Source organism: Platalea leucorodia, assembly GCF_965183815.1.
Source record: "Platalea leucorodia genome assembly, chromosome: 7".
In the NCBI taxonomy this organism is placed as follows: domain Eukaryota; kingdom Metazoa; phylum Chordata; class Aves; order Pelecaniformes; family Threskiornithidae; genus Platalea; species Platalea leucorodia.
In genome coordinates this window covers 61,333,186-61,355,544 of record NC_138829.1, presented here as the reverse complement: position 1 = coordinate 61,355,544, position 22,359 = coordinate 61,333,186, and the positions used below count along the sequence as shown (strand labels likewise).

At 38.5% G+C, this 22,359-nt stretch overlaps 1 protein-coding gene across 5 annotated transcripts in view; it reads left to right on the top strand.

The window, feature by feature from the left end:
• SBF2 (SET binding factor 2) overlaps nt 1–22,359 on the top strand; it is a 326,647-nt gene that overhangs the window by 74,721 nt on the left and 229,567 nt on the right. The gene's annotated exons all lie outside the window — the stretch shown is intronic.

Genomic DNA, 22,359 nt, shown 5'->3' with positions numbered 1-22,359 from the left:
GTCCTGGAAAAACAGTCATGCGGGGTTTTGCATGTATGCCATTAAATGGTGTAACAGTATCTTTAAGGGCTCCTGTTTTGGATAACAAATAGAAACACAAACAGGAACAGTTTAGAGAGAGTGTTTGAAAATACGTTTAAGTGAATGTTGTATAAATATGCAATGAAAACAACTAGGACTTGGATGACATTGCACAGGACAAAGAGTACTTGCAGACCTCTGTGGGAAAAGTAATGTTTACTTCAGAAAGTATCCTCTATCAGTTTGACAAATAAAGCTTAACTGGCATAAATTTCTATTATAAAAATCTGTATATGTGAAGACATTACTAGAATCTAGTTGCATAGTGAAACCTTTCTGAATATATTAATCTGAAATGGCAAGTGTCTATTCTGTCATTTTTATGCATTTATTCTAGCTAGCTGTGTTACAAAATATGTTTTATTTATGCAGCATACTTTTGGCTTTCAAGTTCTGGTACAAAAGGCTGCAGCACTTTGCTAATTCAGTAGCCATGTGTCTCGGGTGGAAATTGGTCTGACAATCCTGAAAATAGAAATACCATGTAAGTTGTTATTTTCCTCTGGGGAACATTGTAGGTGCAGTTATGATATTATCAGTGGCTGCTGGCAAGTGTTTGACTGAGCAGGCTTTAGCTGAATCACGAGATCATATTCTTCCTGCAGCTGAGACAAGTTCCTTTTCCTCTGTGCCGCAGGTGATGAGGAACTTCACAAAAGGATTTGGAAGGGCTGTGTATTCTGCCATAGACATTGAGTAGTTAGCTGGATGCCTGGCGCACACTGGTTGACTCTTATTGTCTGGGTCTAATTTGGGTCAAAACTCATCCTAGAAGATAAGAGTTTTGATGTTTTAAAAGTAAAGCCAGGTAACATCTTATTTAAACTCCGCATGCTAGGCCAGGCTGTACTGTTTGACAGAGTAGGTTTCGGATAACCCTGAAGTTGAAAAAAATCCATACTGAATTAAGGCGACAACATGCATAAGGAAGGATATCTTGGAGTAGTTTCATGGGGTGTCTTTTTGATCCGTCACTTTCAGCATGCGGAGAAATTCTTTCCTCTTTGTAGTTGCAATGATCTGGAAGGACACATTTTAAGAACAGTTGGAAGTAATTTGGCAATTTGACACTCAGACTGTATTACACATGCAAGTCCCACAGGATTTCAAAGTTTGTAGGGCTTTTGCACTTCAATATCCTTTTGCATGTAGTGGCAGGGCTGGATAATAGCATAGTACTTTCATTTGGAGGTTGCATGTTAAAGACAGTGGTGCCTGTATCCCCCAGGGGGTCTTCAGTGATAACCTTCTAGGTCTGGAATCTGGGAAACAGTGCCGTAGTGGTTTGCTTTTATTTTGATTTTTGTGTTTTAAAACTAAAAGTGCCACTTCTAATTAAGGATTTACAGTGGAGGTTCAGTTTTGTGATAGACATCTGAATTTTTATTCAGATGAATAAACTCTAATGTCTGTGGTGCTGGGTAATGATTCTGAATACTTTCCTAGCATTTCTATTGAGTGTTACGATTGTGGTATATGCTGAATCAAATTAATTACAATTATTGTTGATTTATACATTTAGACACTCATAAATGGCATATAGATCAGATAGAAGGCATGCTAGAGTCATAGCCCGTATCTGGGATTGGAATATGGTAGCTCTGTATGTATACATGAATGCTTTTTTTGTTTGTAGATAGCATAGTTTTAGTAGTAACAAATCTGGTGTGCCACTGTTATGCAATTTGCATATAATCCATATGTACATAAGTGAAGCAAGTCCCTGACTTTCCTAGTCATCAATCATTTATATCACTCTTGTGTTTGTTTCAGCATGTTTGAACTAACAGCTTAGAGCTTAATGGGAAGACAATTCTATCTAAGCCAATGTTCCTTATATACAGGTGATACTTATTTCTGGAAGAATTTTAGGATAGTCTTTCCACTGTTGAGATCCTGTTCAAAGACTTCCCTTTGGAACTTCAGATGCAGTTTTCGTTTAGTTTCTTTTGGGAGGCAAGAGTGGAGTGTTGGCTTTGGTTTCTTTCCTAGAGTAGTTTTTTTCCTTGGTGTTTTTTTGTGGTTTGGTGTTTTTTTTTTTTTTTTTTAAGCATTCTCTCTGAGTGACTGCAGCTTGTCACTGATAGGTAGGCAGCTCTCCCAGATTAAATATTTAAGGTTTAGTCATGTTTAGTCATGTAAAGCAGATTTTGCCTGAATGTGCCAGAATGAAACGACTTACTCTGATACATCTGGTTCTGTTCCACTGCTGAAGTTCTTGTAGGGTTCAAAAATCAGAACAAAAGGTAACAGAGGACACCAGTACAGAATAGTTGTGCCTGGTTGTACTTTTTTTGTCCTTTATTCCAGAGGGGTAAAAATCCTTTTGGGTACAGTTGATATAAATTTTTTACAGAATGGCAGTATAAACAGAAGGCGGCTTCCTGGGCCCTTTAACAATATTTCTTCAATAATGCATTTTTCACTTAAAGTACTATAGAATTTGTAGTCCTGTATTGGAGTGTAGCCCACATGAACATGTCACTTACACTTGAAAAACTTGAGAATAGGGAATATTGTCCTTGTACAGACGCTGTTCATGGAACATTCATGCTCCATGTGTGGAGAATGAGAGAACACATGGATGCATTAGGTGGAATGGATCTGGCACGTCTTTTCCTTGGGGAGATGGAGTGTTCCATAGCTGTGAGTTGTTTTCTTTTCAAAGTGGCAGAAAAAGTTGTTCTGTATTTGTTCTTTATCCAAGACATTCTGGCTTCCTGAATTCTTTTGCAACTTGAGAACTGACTCCATCTTGTACTCCACATATGTTGTGTCCCTGTTACCACAGAAATGGAAATGTTAAGATGCTCCACCAATCATCCTTTATCAAAACAAAAATGACCAAGATCTTTAGTTTGGAATATTGCCCTCTTGAAAAGGCACTGAACGTCTCCCTGGATCCGAGGGCCTGTGGCTGTCACAAGTTGACATCACCTAAAGTCAGACCATTTAGCACCATCTTTAGTGCCAGGCAAGTTTTTGTCAGCAAGCTCATCAGGTGCTGCTCTCCTAACAAGTCCATTTTGAGGATATTACCTCTCTGCCTGCATGATAAATTTGGCAACCTGTTCAGCATCAGGTCATTCATTAAAATCCAGGAAGACAAAGTTAATATATGCTTGAAGTGCTATGTTTTCAAGACCTCACGCCTTGGAGAGTATGGCTGCTTGTGCCAGGGAAATGAAATTAAGAAGCCAGAATTATGACAGTAGTAGTTGTCTTCCTTATCTGAGAGTTCTGGATTTGCTTCCTCAAGACCCGCATTCCTTTTCTGTGGCTACAGTTCAGGCATTCAGCCAGTGTATATTGGTTACAATATGCTATCACAGAGAAAAATAGTGTGAATTTATTTTACTCTAAGCAGGTTCATCTTTACTTTTCCAATGAAAATTCATCACCTTCATGGAAGCAGTACCTCAAAACCTTTCCAGAAGGTGGTCTCTGTTGGAACCATTATTTTCTTCTTGGGAAAGCTGTACTGCAGTCATTAAACTTGCTGAAATAAGTAGACAATGTCCTTCAGTGTGGAAATGGACCCATGTTTTGTGGTCATCTTTTATCATCTGTCTGCAGCCTGGATGTCATTGCCTGTTAAGGAAATCTGATTCACCTCCTGAATCCTCTGTGTGCTGGGTTCACCCTGGCCAGTGGCTAAGCCCTCACCCAGTTGTTTGCTCACTCCTCTACAGTGGGATAGGGGAGAGAATCAGAAGGGCAAAAGTGAGAAAAACTTGTGGATTGAGATAAAGGCAGTTTAGTAAGTGAAGGTGGGATGAATGTGGGGCAGGGAGGAGAAGAGATGCAAAAGTAATCAGTCTTTATGTCCCACCAGCAGACCAAAGCCCAGCCTGTCTCCGAGCAATGTCTACTTTGGCTGGAAGAACTCCTCCAGGTTTATTACTGAGCATAATGTTATAAGGTACTGGAATATCCATTTGGTCAGTTTGAGCCAACTGTCCCAGCTGTGTCCCCTCCCAACCTCTTGTCCACCCCTAGCCGTACTCACTGTGGGGGGCAGAGTGAGAAACAGAGAAGACCTTGATGCTGTGCAAGCACTGCTGAGTGAAAGCTAAAACATTGGTTTATTATCAACACTGTTTTAGTCACATATCTAAAACACAGTACCATATGGGCTGCTACAAAGGAAATTAACTTTATTGCAACTAGACCCAGTACACTCTGTCCTTGAAAGTCTCCAAGTTCTGTCATCTCATTGCTCACAGGGTAAATGGGGAATACCAGGTTTTTAGGAAGTGAACGCTTGCTTTAATCCTTCTTCTTAGCTAAGCCTTCCAGGTTCAAAAGCAAGCGTTTGAAGCACGAGGGTGATTTCAGTGAAAGCATTTGTTCCTTCGCCTCAGTGCAGTTGGGCTGTCAGATTATTTCACACTGCTTTCCTGAAGTTAACAAGCTGTTCTTCTTTGACTTCCTGCCCACTGAAGCCAGTTACTTTTTACTCCAAGTTGTCTTCAGTACATTTCTTCAGGAGTTAAGAGACCTAGATGATACCAGTTTGTGGAGTTAGCTGTTGTGCAAAAGCTGACTACTGTACCAGTGCAAGCTGTGGAGTAATTGGTGTTATTCTTGAATCCTTAGTGAGGAGAGGTCTACTTCCTATAAAATTGATTCCAGTCTTTAAGTTTGGTTCTGTGTTTACATACTCAGCTAACCACTATGGTAAATCAGTATGTCTTCCTTCTAAGACAGATGACCTATTTATCTTATGTGACTCATTGCACCAAATGTTACCTCAGATGACTTCAAGTATCTGGAATCATTCTGAGTTCTCCTGGCAAGCATTTCCTTGGTGAGCGGGTCAACATTGCTCAGATTTGCTGTGATAGTACTGTTCAGCACTTGTACTTCCCCGAATCCTCCAAAAAAGTGACATCATGTATTTCATGAGAGTTGGGAAGGTCATTTTCATTGTCATGTTGTGCAAGGACTATGGTCTTGGTTAGAAAATAAGTTTTACATCAATGCTGTAGGGCTCTGGACTCTTTGAAATGAGTGAAAGCTTAGATATGATGGGCAAGTTCACTGCCTGTTACTAGATTGACAGGTGGTATGATGCAGAGTTGTTTGTCTTTTAATAAGCAAATTGGTTTTTGGAATAAGTACATGGAAATTCATGTGTTAGCAGTTCATACATGTGGGGCTTCAAACTCTGATGTGCAAATTTGAGGTGTCTTGCTTCTAAACCATGAGCAGTAGACATGATATTCTAATTACAATGTTGGAAGTGAGGTGTCGATCTGGTCTTACAGCAACTGGAAGCTCTTGTGTTCCTAAATGAGTTTGTAGCCAAATTTTCTTGGATACACTCCCGATTACTTCAGGGTGCCTGGCCATACTTATGTTTTTCTGGTTCCATTGTTAAAAATCTTTCTAGCCCAAGGAAAGACAAGGTATGTCACTGATAAATTTTGATACTTGGATCTTCTGCAATTTTTGTTTTGTGTGAAAGGGTAGGGAAAATTCAAGGTCTTGCTTAGCGTTGTGGTCTTTCACATGTGTGTACGCACCTTATTTTTCAAGACTGGTTGAGCGTATTTCTTATTCTGCATTAGAACGTTCCCCAGTCTCAGGTGACAAGGTGTTCAGCACTGCACGAGCACCGCATCGCTCGGGCTCTGGGTCTTGGTAAGTAAACTTCCTCTGGCATTATTCCATCTCTGTTGTTTCCTGTTGTTATGGGTGGAGCGTAGTAGTCTGATTCTGTCCCAGTAATTTGCCTTTTTCTGTCTCAACTGAGTTATGAAGCTTTCTGTGAGTTAGAATTCATATTAGGTCATTTAATTGATGTCCTGGCAGGGCTTCAGAAGCATGTAAAAGAGCGTTCTTAGCTGATGTTTTCTTCAAAACTACTGTATAACCAAAAATGCTCTTGGAGAGGCCCATCTAGTGCCTTTCATACCACTGAATTCTTCTCACTGTTATATTAAGAAAATGTTCTGTATGTGGACTACATAAGAATACCACAAAACTAAAGAGAATTATTTATTAAAGTTTAAAGAATGTTTATTATTAGGCTACAGCTGAGAACAGGTTATAGTAAGAATTGTATTTTGTGGCAATAGTACTACTTAATAAAAATGGCTTTTGTAAGAGTTTATCTGTGTGGGGACACAGGAACTTAGACCTCTTGGTGGAGACATTTCACTCAGACATAAAGTAGCTGTATAGATGTTTTATCTATAGCTTTGTCACTTGCTTGTGGTTTTAAGCAGTTAATCTTTCACTGAGTATAAAATGGGGATGTCCCTGTTTTGACAGGTCATCTGTCACCATGGTAACCAAAGATAGCGACCTCCTTTATTAAAAGTGTTGTGGTATTATGATGGAAAGTATTTTATAAGTTGAACCATTAAGTTTGTGTTCTGACATCTGGCACAAGAAAAACGTCTTTTGAGTACAGCTGGCAGGCTGAAGAGAAATTAGTAGGCAAAATCTTTGAAAACTGAACAGTCTCTCTTTAAATATAATGGTCTAGGATAATATGTATTGAGTAGGCAAAACAAGAAAAAAAGGGAGGGGGGGCAGGCTATTAGCTTCCCTCTCTGCAAGTCACCCATGATAACATAGCCTCATGCTACACGTTTTCATATCACGTGCTGTGGCCACTGTTGGGTTATACCGAGTTTTCTGTACTGAGGTTCAGGGTTGCATCTGCGGCTGGTGTAGGATAAGTATTTTATATCACACTAATGAAGCAGCTCAATCAACACAGCAGCAGTCATTATAAGATTCTGAAATAAAATTTTGTTTCTTAGAAACTGTAGTACTAGATGATATGGGTGCTACTCCTTTATAAAGTAGTAGTTCCTGAGACAGTTACCAAAATTAAAAAACTTCAAATCCGAGGCTGACATGATTCTGTTCCTCTAACAAAAAATGCAGTAACCACTATTGGAGTTGTGTGTGTGTGTGCACTGTTGCATTTTAACTAACAGGATCCCACCTATTAAAGTCTGTAAGGTCAGGCTAATCTAGGGAAAATAAAAGCTGAGGGATATTAACTTGTAATTCCTCCTTATTTATGAGTATCTTAAACATTGCATATTAAATTTAAACCTTACATTTTTGCTTTCTGTATTTAAAACAGTGCGCCCTTGCATTTCTTCCCCTGACTCCCCTTGAGGAACTTGTATGTGATGCACAAGATTATTCCTATGGAAAGCAGGGTAATACAGTTTAACTGAGATCTTTATGTGGAAATGGAATAGTGTAGTGAATTCTGTGCAGTGGGTTGACCAAAGAGAGAATGATTGTGATGGGTAACTGAAATTCAACACCTGTCTACCTGGTAGAAGAGTTAGAGGAAGCTCTTTGGTTATGTGTTACTATAGTAAGCTTGCTTTATTTGCTCAGCTAGATTTGACATTAGCATCAAATCAATAAAGATGTTAAAAAAACAGATTGTGCAGGTCTACCTCGTTAGCAAGCTGATCTTCAAGGAGATTAGCTAATATAACTTAACTCTGTAGGAAGAGCCAGTGGTTTTGGATGTATGAGTAATCTTTCAGGTACTTTACATAAAAAAGTAGAGATCTAAGTAATGACAAATGGCTTGGCAAAACATTGATTTGTGTGTTTTGTTGATTTTTAAAAGGATAAAACCCTTATTACCTTTTTGTAGGTTACAGATAGATGCAAAATATTTGACTGTCAAAATATTTAAAAACGTTTCACAAAAATAACTTGAAATGCTATAGCCATTTATCTCGGTGTTTTTACTTGGAAGTCAGATACACGAAGCTATGTAAACCTGTAACTGCGTGTTTCTTTTCTTACTGCACCTATATTCTTTAAACAGGTCAGTTTACTTCAAAAGGTATATGAAGATTTAGGGCAAGGTGGAATGTATTCAGTTTAAAAGAAAAAAAGGTGTCTGATTTGTAGTGAAGATTCATCTTTCACTAAATACAGAGTCCAAACCTTCTGCTTCAAATATATGAACTTGGTATAGCTAGAACTATGTTCTACTGCTGTATTTGCTCTTCCTCATGGGATGGAAAATCTGTGCAGAATCTTCTTTCTGTCTCTCAAAGAATGTACTCTCTGCTCACTTATCATGGGTCTGTATGTTGGTGAGCCCTACATTGAACCGAAGTTATCAGCCAGCTCTGGGAAGTGTTTTGCTTACTCTTTTGCAACATTGCATTCCCTGCTAATTAGATACATCCGACTCCCTGGTGCCTTTGAAACAAGTCAACGCTTGAGAAGACGCATTTGGTCTTGTACAGTGACAGTTTTCCTCATCAGCAAAATTTTCAGGTGATAATTCACACTGGTAATCTAATTTTATCTTCTTCAGAGATAGACTGTGGTAGGGATAAGATTTCTCATGCAATCTGAATATTTGCTTGAAGTCCTTCTGACAGTGGGTCTCGAATGATGTTACACAAACCACTGTAATTTTTGGAGCAAAAAAACCCCTTTGTGTTCATCTTAGTAGTGGTTTATAAATCTCTTTAATAGGGAAAATATGTAATTTTATATACATTTTGAGAAATCCATTTGCTTTGGATTGTTTCCACTTTCTATTTAAAGATGCAATAGGCATGAAGTCTTTGTCTTTCATTTTGGAATGCTCTTTTGAATCACCATTTTTATGAGAATTTGTTTCAGAGCTCTTTCCTTTTTGACTGAATTTGAGCTCTGTGACTGCCTTCCTCAAACAAAAAGAGTTGTCCAGACCATTGGATACAAATGTGTGCTTCATGGGAAGTCTCATTGTTTGCCTTAGAAAAATATCTTTGTCCAAGAGTTTACACATCTTTTTCAAAAGAAGACCCAACCCCAAACTTTATGTGTATGCTTATTCCACCCTGTATATCCAGCTACTACTAATCTTATTCTGTCAAATAGACTAGATCTAATATTATTCTGGTAGCATATGCATCAGTTTTCGAAGCATTTCTTGAACTTAAGCCACTGTTTCTGTAAACAAAATTTTCCCCTACTTAGGTCTTAGAAGAAGCAATACAAATAGTAAGTGTTATGATGGATTAAGTTTAATAGTAACTTTTTCTTATTGATGTATTTCAGGTTTTGTATTCCTGCTTTTATTGTAAGTATGTTTATATCTAACACCTGAAGGGAGTGGAGAGAAGCTGATAGACTAACACAATATGCACTGCATAAGCCTCATTTCCTTGGGAAACCAGCTGGGGAAGGGTGAAGATATCCTGTTAAAGCCAAAGAGCTAGGAGTTCAGAAGGTGCTGAAAGTACCGAGTTCTGACAAGTTTTGTGGAAGTAGGTAGTCTAATAGAAGAACTGTACAAGTATTCAAGGTTAGAAAAAGCTTACAGTACAATAAAAATGCCTTTGCACACCAGACTGCTGTGGAGCAGGTATTACAGATGCAAGAAAAATTTATCAATGCTTAGACCTTATTAGACTGAGATTCTAACAAGTGGGATTAAGTCCTTGAGGAATTCAGGCTTCAGTAGCTTGTTGCTCATAGCTCTACTTGTTCTTCCTCTCCTCATCCAGATTTTTGATGTTGTTTTTTTGTAGTGAAGTTTCATGATTTTTTTTTTTTTTGGTTGACTTGATTTTTCCCTTATTCTCATTTGTTATTTAGCACTTTTAAAATGAAAATAGAATTGCAATATTGGGAAACAACTTCAGACTTTTTATACAGGGTTTAGTCTGCAACTTGCCTAAATTCTGTAGGGTCTGAAAGGACCTATTAAAATTTTAATTTCATGTTCATATATATGAGTTTTCAATATGAATAATTTATTATGATACCTTAGATGGCACTTAAAACGAAATTACTTTGTGCAGTGTTGTCTTTTTTTTCTTCATCACATGACTGTCATATTTCCATAGAATGTCGGAAGGAATCTCTTTTTGTGTTGGCTTTGTAACCTTGCTTATCAATGTTCACACAGCTATGAATGATGTTGATGTCAGAAACCCTCTGAACTGTATTCTTAACATTTTCAATAGAACATAATAGCATATTTCCATATTCAGTTTGCTGGGCCTGAATTTTGTTTAGGATTATCTGCATGATGTCATTCATAGATATAATTGTGACTTTCTCTGGCTATTACCAAGCATGATTAGACACTTCCAGAAGCTATAAGATGTTGTTTTGTATAGCTGAACAAATAGCAGATAGTCAGTAAAATGGCAAATGTAGGATTCCCTCCCCCCCTGCCCTGGTTTAGCTTTGTTTCTACTCTGCTTCTAGGAAAAAAAAAATAATAATAGAAGTTAAAACATGCTTGTACTTAAAATAGAAAGTAAGACAAGTGTTTCAACATATCAGGGGCTGGTATTGGGACTGGCGCTGTTTAACATCTTTGTGGGCAACGTGGATAGTGGGATTGAGTGCACCCTCTGCAAGTTTGCTGACGACACCAAGCTGTGTGGTGTGGTTTGTTGGAGTTCAGCAAGGCCAAATGCAAGGTCCTGCACATGTGTCGGGGCAATCCCAAGCACAGATACAGGCTGGGCGAAGAGTGGATTGAGAGCAGCCTTGAGAAGAAGGACTTGGGGGTACTGGTGGATGAGAAGCTCAACATGACCCGGCAATGTGCACTCACAGGCCAGAAAGCCAACCTATCCTGGGCCGCATCAAAAGAAGCTTGACCAGGAGGTTGAGGGAGGTGATTGTCCCCCTCTACTCCGCTCTGGTGATTCCCCACCTGGAGTACTGCGTTCAGCTCTTGGGGGCCCCCACCATAAGAAGGACATGGGCCTGTTGGAGCGAGTCCAGAGGAGGGCCACCAAGATGATCAGAGGGCTGGAGCACCTCACCTATGAGGACAGGCTGAGAGAGCTGGGGTTCTTCAGCCTGGAGAAGAGGAAGATCCAGGGAGACCTTATTGCAGCCCTCCAGTACCTGAAGGGGGCCTACAAGAAAGCTTGGAGAGCGACTTTTGACAAGGGGCTTTAAACTGAAAGAGAGTAGATTTACATTAGCTATAAAGAAGAAGTTCTTTACTATGAGGGTGGTGAGGCACTGGAACAGGTTGCCTAGAGAAGTTGTGGATGTCCCATCCCTGGAAGTGTTCAAGGCCAGGTTGGATGGGGCTTTGAGCAGCCTGGTCTAGTGGAAGGTGTCCCTGCCCATGGCGGTGGGGTTGGAACTAGATGATCCTTAAGGTCCCTCCCAACCCAAACCATTCTATGATTTAGGGTATGTTTTAATTATTGCATTTAGACCTGAACATTCATATTCAGGTATCCTGTAAATGCATACTGATACAGAAGAACTGTTGTAAATATGTTCTTCCTTAGCTATTATACTCCTATAAAGTGATTTAGAAAAATAAGTTTCAGCATATGAACAGACTTCTTTAAGAGTAAATGTAGAAAGCCTTTTTGTGAAGTTATTTCTTTGCTGGATTTTAGAGTGCGAACAGCTTTTCTTTATACTCAGCAAAATCAGATTACAGTTACAGCTACTTACAGCTCTGGACTGTAAATACCTGTATACTTATTCTAACCTTGTAATCCACATTTGGTTAAAAAAAACAACCAAACAAAAAGTAAAAAAGGTAAAAGAGAAGTATTTACTCAAGCTAGTTTTGTATAATATATTCAAATTTTGTATGCTGAAATGAGTGTTGATTAATACATGGAAATAATATTGAAGATATGAAGTTGTTTTAGGATAAAATTATAATCTTACAGTTACATTTAGGAGATTTCAAAGTGGAGCTTAATTTTTAATTATTGGGTATATCAGTTAAAGATAAATCAAAGGGTGGTTGTGGGAGGAAGATAACTTACTGAAAACAGAAATCAGATTTAATAAATAGGGCAGTGTTATTTCTAAAGCAAAGCAATATACATTCTTTGTTAGAACTGAGAAACTGCCTAAGTTTTCTTTTTTTTCTGTGAGTAGTCTGAGAAGCTCTAAGACATTGGTTCAGAGTACAAAGCTGAGTACAGTTTTGTCATCTTAATTTTTATACCTTCCTTGAAAACAAAAAAAAGATTTTTCCAAGACAGCTGAGGAAGTCTTATTCAGTTCGGTGTGCTCAAAAGAATGTTTGTTTAACATAGAATGTTTATTTTGAAGTCTGATCTTCCCTTCCTATCCAGAAGCTGGCAAAAGTGATTTGTTTGCAAACAAAAAGGGGAATTGTCCATGAGCAGGAAACTTTCTCCCTGCCAGCCCCCCAAGCTCTTTTCCAATTTCTTGAATATTATGCCAACCGTTGGATAGGGAGTAACTTGAAAATGATTTAACATTCACTGTTGCTTTCTCTTCTCTGTTGTTTCCTTTTAAGACTTTTGCAAAGCTGTGTTACTCCACCCAGCAAAAATACAGTGTATGTCCAGAAGTGTATTATGTCCCAAACTTCTCTTTGGAAGGAAGAGTGCTGAGCTGTTGCAGCCAACTGTGTTAATTGTATCAGTTACTTATCCAGATAAAATTTTGGGGGAGTTGGAATCCAAGTGAAAGGTGGTGGATGATGATACTGAAGGGTTCTTCAACAATAACTGATGCTTTCATAGGTCCTAGGACCCAAAAGCTTTTTAAAGGACGCTTCATGTTATTGCAGAAGTTCCCACGTGGGCTCTTAAAAACAGTAGATGCAACAGCAGCAAAAAGAAATAATTTTTTACAGAACTCACAATTGAAAAATGTCAGTGAGGTCATTGCCACTGGTCACTAAGGTTTTGGTCTTAAGCGTGGCTTTCAAAATGAGACAGCACTTTACATGGCTAACAGCGTTTCAGGTATAATACTGACCTGGTGACGTTTGGTACGTGGCCCTTCTGAGGGGTTAGAAGCTGACGGTGTCATGGTTGACCAAATCTTTGTGTGCATTGTCAGCCAGTGCTGTTGTGCCTGATACTGAGCAGTATTAGAGGGACACCACTGCAGTAGGTAAATATGCATCTAACCTATGGCGATGGTGATCACATCCCTATTTATTCCCTCTTCCTCTTCATTCTGTTCATGCTTCCCTTTTCTCTGATTTCCTTCCTCTTCTGCTTTTTATGGTATGTATCCATTTTCATTTCTGTTTGCACTGATACAACTTCAGTGGATGAAGTTCATCCTTAAATGTGAATTTTCCCCAGACTTCTCAAACCTGTTTTAGAGGTTTTCTAACTCAGTAGCAATTGCTAGCCTTCTTTCAGCAGAAACACCACTTGGTTTAGTGGAATGAGATATGGCATGTATTGCCATATTGCACAGCCCCCACCCCCCTGCCCATGCTTTAACTTAATTAAAATACAAGCTAGAATATTTTTCTTCCTTTATTTACAAAGCATAGAAATGATTTCTGATACCCAGGAATAATGAAGACCATAGTTGACCTGCATAGGAGAATATCTGTTGCAATAGGGTGATCCTGTGAATAAGGCACTAATCTAAGATATGGGTGGTATCGATTTGAGCCCGTTTCTTGTACATCCTTCGGGGGCATAGATCACTTTCTCTGTGCTGTCTTCCCCTGTGTATAAGATGGGTTAATGGCTCTGCAAAAAAGAAAAGTACCAAAATCAAACAAATATTGAGGCATTCAGGAATTTGTACCATCCAAGTATTTCAGGTAGTCCTGACTAGCAGTGCCAGGACGTTTGGGGAAGATTGAAATACTACTATTTTTTACTGAGAAGTTCAACAAATTTTTCCTGTTTACAAAGAAAAGGGCCTGGGGATCATGTTATCCTATTATTTGTTGTATCCTTGATAATATGGCAAGCCTCCAGAACGTGTGTCGTTTGAATTCCCAAGATTATTGCATGCATTTCTTTGACTTGATTGAGATGAACTGAGTATGAGTTGTGCCAGTTGTACACATAGCGTCTGTGATCACTGTGGGAAGCCTGTCTTCACTCCCTTCTTCCTACAAGTACCAGCATTTTGTTTAACCTTTTGCGGCTGTTAGGCTGCAATAAAGTCTTTCTTCTCCAGAATACATCAGAGTTAAATGTTCTTTATGTAGATTTCGATGCCAGGGCTACTTCAGCCTTTAAGACGCACATAGCCTGTGATGTGCTATAATGGGGTGGAGCAGATTTTTCAGAACTTTGTGCCGTGTTTTAGGCCTATCAAAGAAATACTTTTCTTTCTAGGTATTTAATGTTAGCTCTTCTTTGGCTTGTTTACTTCGATTCTGGCTCTGAGTTCTGTATTGGAACCGAATTAAAATGGGACTATGTTTTGTGGTATTTTCTGTCTTTTGGCATCAAGTTTTCTGTAGTGATGTTTCTAAAGGTATGGGGACCTTTAAAAAATCAGGTGCATTTCTATTCCGTTTTACAAAGGGAGGCACAGGATGGAACATGAGTTGTCTTCATACTTCCATGAAGAGCTTTTCCAAAACTAGAAAGTGACAAGAATCCTCAATCATTTAAAACTTCTGCTGTTTCAAATTGTTTAAGAACTTTGATATGAAAAGGATTTTACTTCACAGCAGATTTGCATGATTTCTTTAGTACTAGGTACTGTTTTGAAAAGAATAAGGGGTACTGTACTCTGCCACCTGCATCTGTATACCTTTCACACTACAATGTGTTTCTAACTTTGAACGTGTAAAGTTGTGCTTCTGAATACTCAAAATGATTTTTTAACTTTATGTGTAGGATCTATAATGGTAGTTTTAAAGTATTTTGTGTGGCATAATTACTGATGTTCTTTCTCTGATTTGTAGTGTTTCTTCTGCGCAGACTTGAAAATGATATCTTTTGTAACAGATCACCAGAGTGCTTACATCCAAAGCTTTGCATGTGCGATTAACAATACTTAGAGCTCAAATGTATTTTTATCAGGGGTTTGTAAGTGAAAAGACAGAGTTTATCACAGTTCTCATTAATTTGGAATGTAAGTTGCATTAACAGCTCGCTTCTGGAATTTCAAGGGCAAGCAAGAGATGGCATGTGACCTTTCATGAGGAAAGATTTATTTAAGAAGGGAGTTTAGGGGACTAGGGTTCAGGAACCAGCAAATTATGCCAGAATTTTAATGTGTTGCATGTTTGTATTGTTTAAAGAAAAAGATGGGAAAAGGGGAAGGAGAAAGAGGGCAGATCAGAAGAGGTTAGCTGGGGAGAAAAGTTGTTTTATCCTTAATAGCTTAAGGTATAGACTGCTCATTCAGCATTCTTATAGGCTGAAATTTCGGTTTTGGTCTTGGGCAAATTCACTATATGTATGCGCTGTACAGGGACAAGAATGTAATGTCTAAAAATTTGAAGCCTATTTACTGTGTGGTCAGCTTTCATTCCTAATGGGTTAGAGAGTTAAGCCATCTTAAAGATACTATTGGGTGATGATGATGATTATTATTACCTGGCATCCTTAATGAAAATGAAATTGCAATTCATTGCTGTAGATGTAAAAGTACAACTTTAAAAATTGCTGTGATATCTTCACAATTTTTGTGCCCCACTTTATAGGACATATAAATGTTTTACCACAAAATGTAAGAAAAAAAAATTGCAAAGTACTTCAATTAAAGTATAGGAATTGTTTTGCTTTTGTAGGAATAACTTTATGAAGATAACAATATGGGTGTTTAATAATAGCAATGGCAGAAGTTTTGTTGGAAATACGTCTTTTAAATTCTTGTTACTGCCAGGCATGCTTTGCATATATAATTAATACTGAAAGCAATTACTATTTTACGTGGAACACATTGTTAATATGCAGTGATCTTCCATGTTCTACTCACACACATGTATACTATTGTTGTCTGAGTGGTGTGCATAGTGCATCTGAATTTAAGCAGTTTCAAAAACCTCCAGAAACTTCCGTGTATTTATTTTTGAATTCAGTTAGCAGTGCTAGCTATGGGGTTTCCACCAGGTTTTTGGGCAGCTTGCACATTATTTGAAAGGATACCAAAAGACAGAAATCTTTCTATTGAGGAATCAAAGATCCTTCTTGCTGGCTGTGGCTATCTGAATCCATTAACACTGGAATAACCTATTTTTCCAACTTAGAAACAAGGTTTCAATATTAATGAGTGCTGGTTCTTCCTTTTGCTCTCAATAAAGGGAGTGGAATAAAGAGCAAAACCTCTGGGATCTGTAAAGCAGATACTGGCAGGCACTAACTGAGGACGTTACTGCTGGTGTTCACTGGCTGTTCAGTATGTGTGTGTTTTTAATGTGGTGGCACGTTTGGTTAATTAGCTTTAGTTAATAGGAATTTCACTCAGATATTGAAGGAATGTCCTTTTAGTCTTCAGAATTAATAAAAGGGCCTTGAAAGAAGACTTTGAAAAGGATAGATACAGAGTGGAGGGAATGTGCTAGGGATCTAAAACTTATTAATGGGAGAATCTCAATCACCTTATTTTTTTTTTTAATTAGAAAACATGGGCAAAGGCTGTTACTTGTCCTGTGAAAGTTGAGTTGCAGCCACCTCTTGAACAATCTGATATCTTCAGACATAACTGCTCTGCTGAAAGATGAGTGACTTCATAAAAGTCAGCTGAGGGCAAATAGCATCAACACTCCCTCACCCCAAACCGTGGGATTTAGGGACTTAGTACAGTTTTACTGTTATTTAACTAGTTGGATTGAAAAATGCCAACAGAGAATCAACAGTGACTACACTATAAAGTATTGGAAAAATGCAGTGAGCATACTGTACTGAATTGCTTTTATTATTAAATGGGACTGCACCTACTGAGTTTTCTCTTGCACAGATTTTAATCTTGTGTAGCAGCATTAAGCTAATTGCTTTGTATTTGCATTCGTGTAAAGGAGTAGAGTCTGTAAGACAGACCTTTTCTATCTATCTTTTTGTTTCTGTATAAGGATTAAATGTAAATTTCTGTATTTGCGTGAAGTATACTTCCGATCAAAGAAAGAAGTTTCTTGTGGCCAGAGCAGGCCAGGTCCTCACTGCCTGTAGCATGGAGATTCTTTCAAGTGTTCCTGGGTCTAAACTTTTCACAAAGAATGCAGCTTGCAGTTCAGTAACTTGTGTATTTGAAAATAATAATTTTATTTCTTTTCCAAATTTATCAAATCACAATGAATTTTACTTTGTAATTGCAAACATATACAAATCTGGGATTTTGAAGAATTGCCCTGATTTGGAAGGAGTGCAGATTCATTAAAAAAACCCAAACACCTCCTCTCTGCTCCCCGCCCCCCTCCGAAAACAAACCAAATTCTGCTGGGATGGAAAGAGGGTTTCCCATCCATCTCTATTGTATACAATTTAAGAAACCATGTGAAATAGTTAGATTTTATGCATTATTAGCAGATTTATAAATCTCTATCACAGGACTTTTCTGTGGAAGGATTAACAGTGTGTTGTTTTGTGTTTTTAATTTTTATTGTTTTTATTCACATCTGATGGATGAGATTATTTTTCTTATTTTTTCTGGTGCTCATATCTTGGCTATAGAACTATTCACTTTAATTTTTTTTTTTCCTTTAAAAGGTTGTACTTCTATGATGTATCCTTCTTGCATCCTTCCATGAAGTCTTTTTTCCAACTTTGATCTTTCTTTATATTTAAGTTGATGATTTTCTAAAGATTCATCTTAACTGCTGTGGGCCTTAACTTTGACTGTGTGATATCTGGAATTTTTTTGAGATTTCTGTGAGCCTTTCTGAAAAGGATCCTTTTCTAATTTTTTTGAAAACTTGGATATCAAATCAGGTGCGCTTGACCTAGAGGTAGATAGAAAATGTTTCTTTTTTTTCCAAGAGTGTTTTCCCAACAGTGGCCTCTAAAATGGAAGAAATCAGGAATAACTGTACTGGGCATAAATTGCCAAGTTTTGGGAGCAGGGGGCAAGTTGTACAAGAGGAGGTCAGGAACTACCCTGTGCCAGTCACGGCTGCTTCCAGCCAGCTTTGAAACCGGCGTAAACACCCCGGTGTGTGCCAAAACCTCAGCCAGCTAGAGGAGCTGGTGACACGTCTGCTCATGTGTATTTAAGGTAGAGCAACAGCCATGAGAGGCAGGAGATGTGGAAGGGGACGTTGCTGGGGACACAGCTAGAGACAGATTCTTGGAAGGAGGTGCTCCATGCCAGAGGAAGCACACCTGCCAAGGGACGCTGGACACTGGCAACCCATGCCGGATTGGGGACACCCCTGGAGGGACTGTAGCCTGTAGATCTGTGCTGGAGCAGATGAAAATGAACAAGAGGCAAGGAACAGCAGAATAAAACTATGTGCATGACCCCAACCTCCTGCACTGCCCATCGCCTTGCCAAATGATCTGGGATGGGTGGATCGACAAGGGAAGCTGAGATTAGGGAGTGGGGAGGAGAAGTGCTGGACTGAAGTGGAGCCTGAGTAGGGAGAGGGAAGACGTGTTCCCAAATCTTTGTTTAATTGTTTATTGTCCTCTTTGCACCTGAATTGGTGGTCAAAACTTTGTTAATTGGCAATAAATTAAATTGAGGTACCAATTCCCTGAGTCAAGACTGGTTTTCCTGCAACAATAACCAGTGGTCTATGAAGCAGCCAGTTGTCAATAAACAAACCTTTGTCTAGCCCATATATACTGCGTAGAATCTGCTAATTATCTTTGAGGACATTTTAAGCTGGTTAGAGCAGGTGATGTTTCAGACCTAATGAATCAATAGCTAAATCTACTAAGTAATGCTAAAGATGAATTTCTGAATCCGTTGAGTATCTGGAGTGATTTAACACATATTATCATACTGATGATAAATCTAATCTCAGCTACAAGGAGAATATAACTCAATATGATGGTGTGCTCTATTATATTTTAAAGTCACCTTGTAAAACTATTTGGAATGTTCTGAACCAGGCTGCAAGCAGCTAGAGCTTATTGCTACTCCTCATTTTTTTCTCTTGAAAGCACTTATTTCCAACTGAAGAGCAGCCCAAGCCAGTTTGTGCCTATTTGTATGTCTTTGTATGTCTTACCTTATTAAGTTACTAGATTGAAAAATATGCTATGCAATTAGATTCAAAAATATGGCTTCAGCTAGACCATGATAAAGCATACAGTTGATCACAATTTTGAAAGCATCCTCTACCTGCCTTCAATACTCCAGAAGAAAAAATTTGAAGCATGTAGGAACATTGTGCAGAAACTCTGTTTGTGTTTGGTAGTAGAGAGGAGTAAAACAATTTGAAAGTAGAAGGATTTAAAGGTCCAGTTGAAGAGTTCACCTTGGCTTTACTTGAGACTTTAAGAAAAGAAGAATAATGCATGTGCAGAAATGTCCAAAATGATTTTTTCTGAATAGTACTTGGAACGTTTTATTCTATATATTTCAAAATATCTCCTCAACATGTGAAACTTTCATTTAATTATTAGTTGTTTTGGAATGATTTCCCTTTGATCCTGGAGATGAACTGAAGTGCAAGTTCAAGTAGCATAAGAAGTTCAATCTGGCTTTCAGAAAATGTTCAAAGGTGCATTTCTTTCAGGTAGATTCCTACTGAGGTTTATAATCCTTTTTGAAAGCAAAATGGAATTACGTGCAGTAAGGTCTTTTAACACTGGTGGCCAGCATTAGTGGCCTTCCAAAGAAAGTAACCTAAAAAGACTGATAACATTTTGACATAAAGGAGTGAATATTACAAATTTAAAAAAATTGTATACCTCTTAATTCTCAGTTAAAAGAAGTTCCTATACTGTAATGTAGGGAGTGTCTTTCTAGCAGTCTAAGAAAAAGAGAACTAGAAGGATTGGTAGCTTCAAAACATGATGGAGAAGAAATCTTGAGCTGCTTTCTTGGATTTCATTATTTATAGGTGTAGTTGGTAGTGTCAGAGGTCTCAGTCTTTTGAGAGCTGGGGTGGATTCAGAGTAAAAAAAACTGTCACCTGTGTTTCCACAGAGAAACTTAGGGGACTCATACATAGCAGGGACTGAATATTTTTTGCTGCTGTAATTCTTTGATAACTTCCTTTCCGGGAAGTCTGTAGCTCTGTTCACCTCGGTCCTTCTGCCCTTTCCTGCTGTTGGCCTCTCAACCACAAGTTCTGCTCCACTTTGAGGGTGCTTGTGCTCATTGCTGTCTTGGCTGCATTTGCTGTCTCTTCCTTGCTCCACCTGCCAGTGTTAGAACAACTAGAGGAAGAAGAGATTTGGCAAAGATCTGACTTACGGAAAGCAGATAACATGGTTATTGGAGACTTTAACTCAATAAGGGAAGAAGTTCTGATACTGAGTCAGTGAAGGAACAGCCCTCTCAGACTCAAGAAGAGAGTAGTGGAGGCTATCAAGTAGGTGACTGTATAAAGGAATGGGAGGAATGGGAGGAAAGATGAGTTCTCTGAGTGGGGTACCAAACGTGAAGGGTGAGAGGAGAGCAGAGAAGGCTAAAGGGTGTTTATTGCACAATAGGAACAAAATACATTTAAATTCCTGCCATATCGAGTTGAAAATGTATCTGATCTTTTTTTTTTTTTTTTACATGGAAGAAGGAAACAGGGACTGGATGTCTATAGAAGAAAGGAGGAATGCAGGAGTGTGTTTGCCTGCCTTAGGAGGGAAGGTGTGTGACTGCTCCTCTGAGAGCTGTTTAGGGACAGAATAGTAAAGCCTTTCCATTTATGTATCCTAATTTTGGAAGGATGTTGAGATGAAATGGTGAGGGTAGAGGAGTGACAATTCAGTGGAAGGTGCTGCATAAGAAGGAGTACATGAGGCAACACTTGATCTTAAACAAGTGAAATTAGTGACGGGTGACCCTATTCAGTTCTTACAGTCTAATAGATGTGGAGCTCCCTTTCCTTACAAAACTGCAGCTGTAGCCATGTTTGTATTTGTTCCTTGGTTTCTGGCACATCCTAACTCTGCTTTCTCAGCACCTCTGCAGCTTCTCTCTAAATATGATCTCTCCTTTGGCTTTTAACTTGCTGATTACGTCTCTTACTGCTACATATATCTCACAGCTAACCCAGTCTGACTGCAGTTCTTCAGCCTGCTACCCTTGGGAATCACAATCAGTATGTGCTGTCTTGGGGGTAAGATTGCTATTTGGAGCTTGCTCTGTGTAGTTTATATGCCCATTGTGCCAAGAACATCTGTTCCTCAACTATTTTCAAGAGAAAATCATAGAATGTTAAGTGTAAAAATACATAAACTGGAGAGAATACTTCTTACTAAATTGTCAGATTCATTCTACCTAAAGGCCTTGTAAAATTTATTGTGGGTTTTAAGATAGAAGCAAACTCAAATTGTAAATTAACAGGAACCTTAAAGGAAGCATATTTTTTTCCACCATAACATTGATTTATGAATTGCTTTATGCTAGCAGACTTGAGTTGTGTCAGACTGAAAATTGTTTTTTGTGGTAAAGCCAGGAAAATAATGTATTCGTTGCTGCTGCTTGGGTGTCTGCAGAGGAAGCAACACATATGGACTGCTACTACTAATGCAGAATTTGTACTGTTTCATAATATCAAAGTATAGCTTTGAGAATTTCACAAGAAAATGTTTAAAAATTGTAATGTTTAATCTCAAAGTTTTGTAATATGACTTGAGAGAAAGAGTGATCCAGTTGAATGCGATGGGTCGGCATGGATTATTAAAACTATTAAAAGGTACTTTACATGGTTGCAAATTTCAACTTTGCTGTTTAGGAAGCTTTATATATAGTTTAATGAAAACTGGTTTCCTAAGTATCTGTTTTTATTTTAAATCAAACTTTTATCCATACCTGCAGTGGTATCAGCATGCTTCCTTATCTACCCTGTTTCTCCTATGGTCCACTTACTGGGTGAGGGAATGTAAATACGGTGGTAGTCCGGAGCTGTGTGTGCTCTGCTTTGTCGGTTTGAATGTGACTGCTGAGTGCCTGGGTGGGTGCTGCCTTACAGAAGAGGTAATTGTTCAGCTCTGCTGCTTTTTCTCTCTCTTCGGAGTAGAGGAAGGAACAGGAGTTTGGGCCTCTTGTCTCTACCCAGTGATTGACTTGCAAGCATGTGTGTGTTTTGTGTCTGCTTACCTCTGAAATTACATTGAAATCATCCAAGAGATGCAGAAATTGCTAGAGGGAAGACTGACAGATAGGTAATTTTATCACAGAAATCTTGTTTTCTTGGGTTTAAAATGTGTATGGAATGTTAGTCAGGTCTTTGGTGTGTGGGGGGTGTGTGTGTGTGTGTGTGTGTGTGTGAAATACGTGGCCGTGTTAAAGCAGTTTCCTTCAGAAATCAGAATAATAAAAATTTTTCAATTTGTTTGGTATATTTGTAAGATAAATATAGCAGAGAATTTGCTTTTTTCTGTAGGAAAAGGCAAGATTTGTGCAAGAGAAAAGATCGCTCTTCCCGCTATTGTACCATGCTTTAGATGTGGAAAACATAAGTTGAAGGGTATTGATTGCATG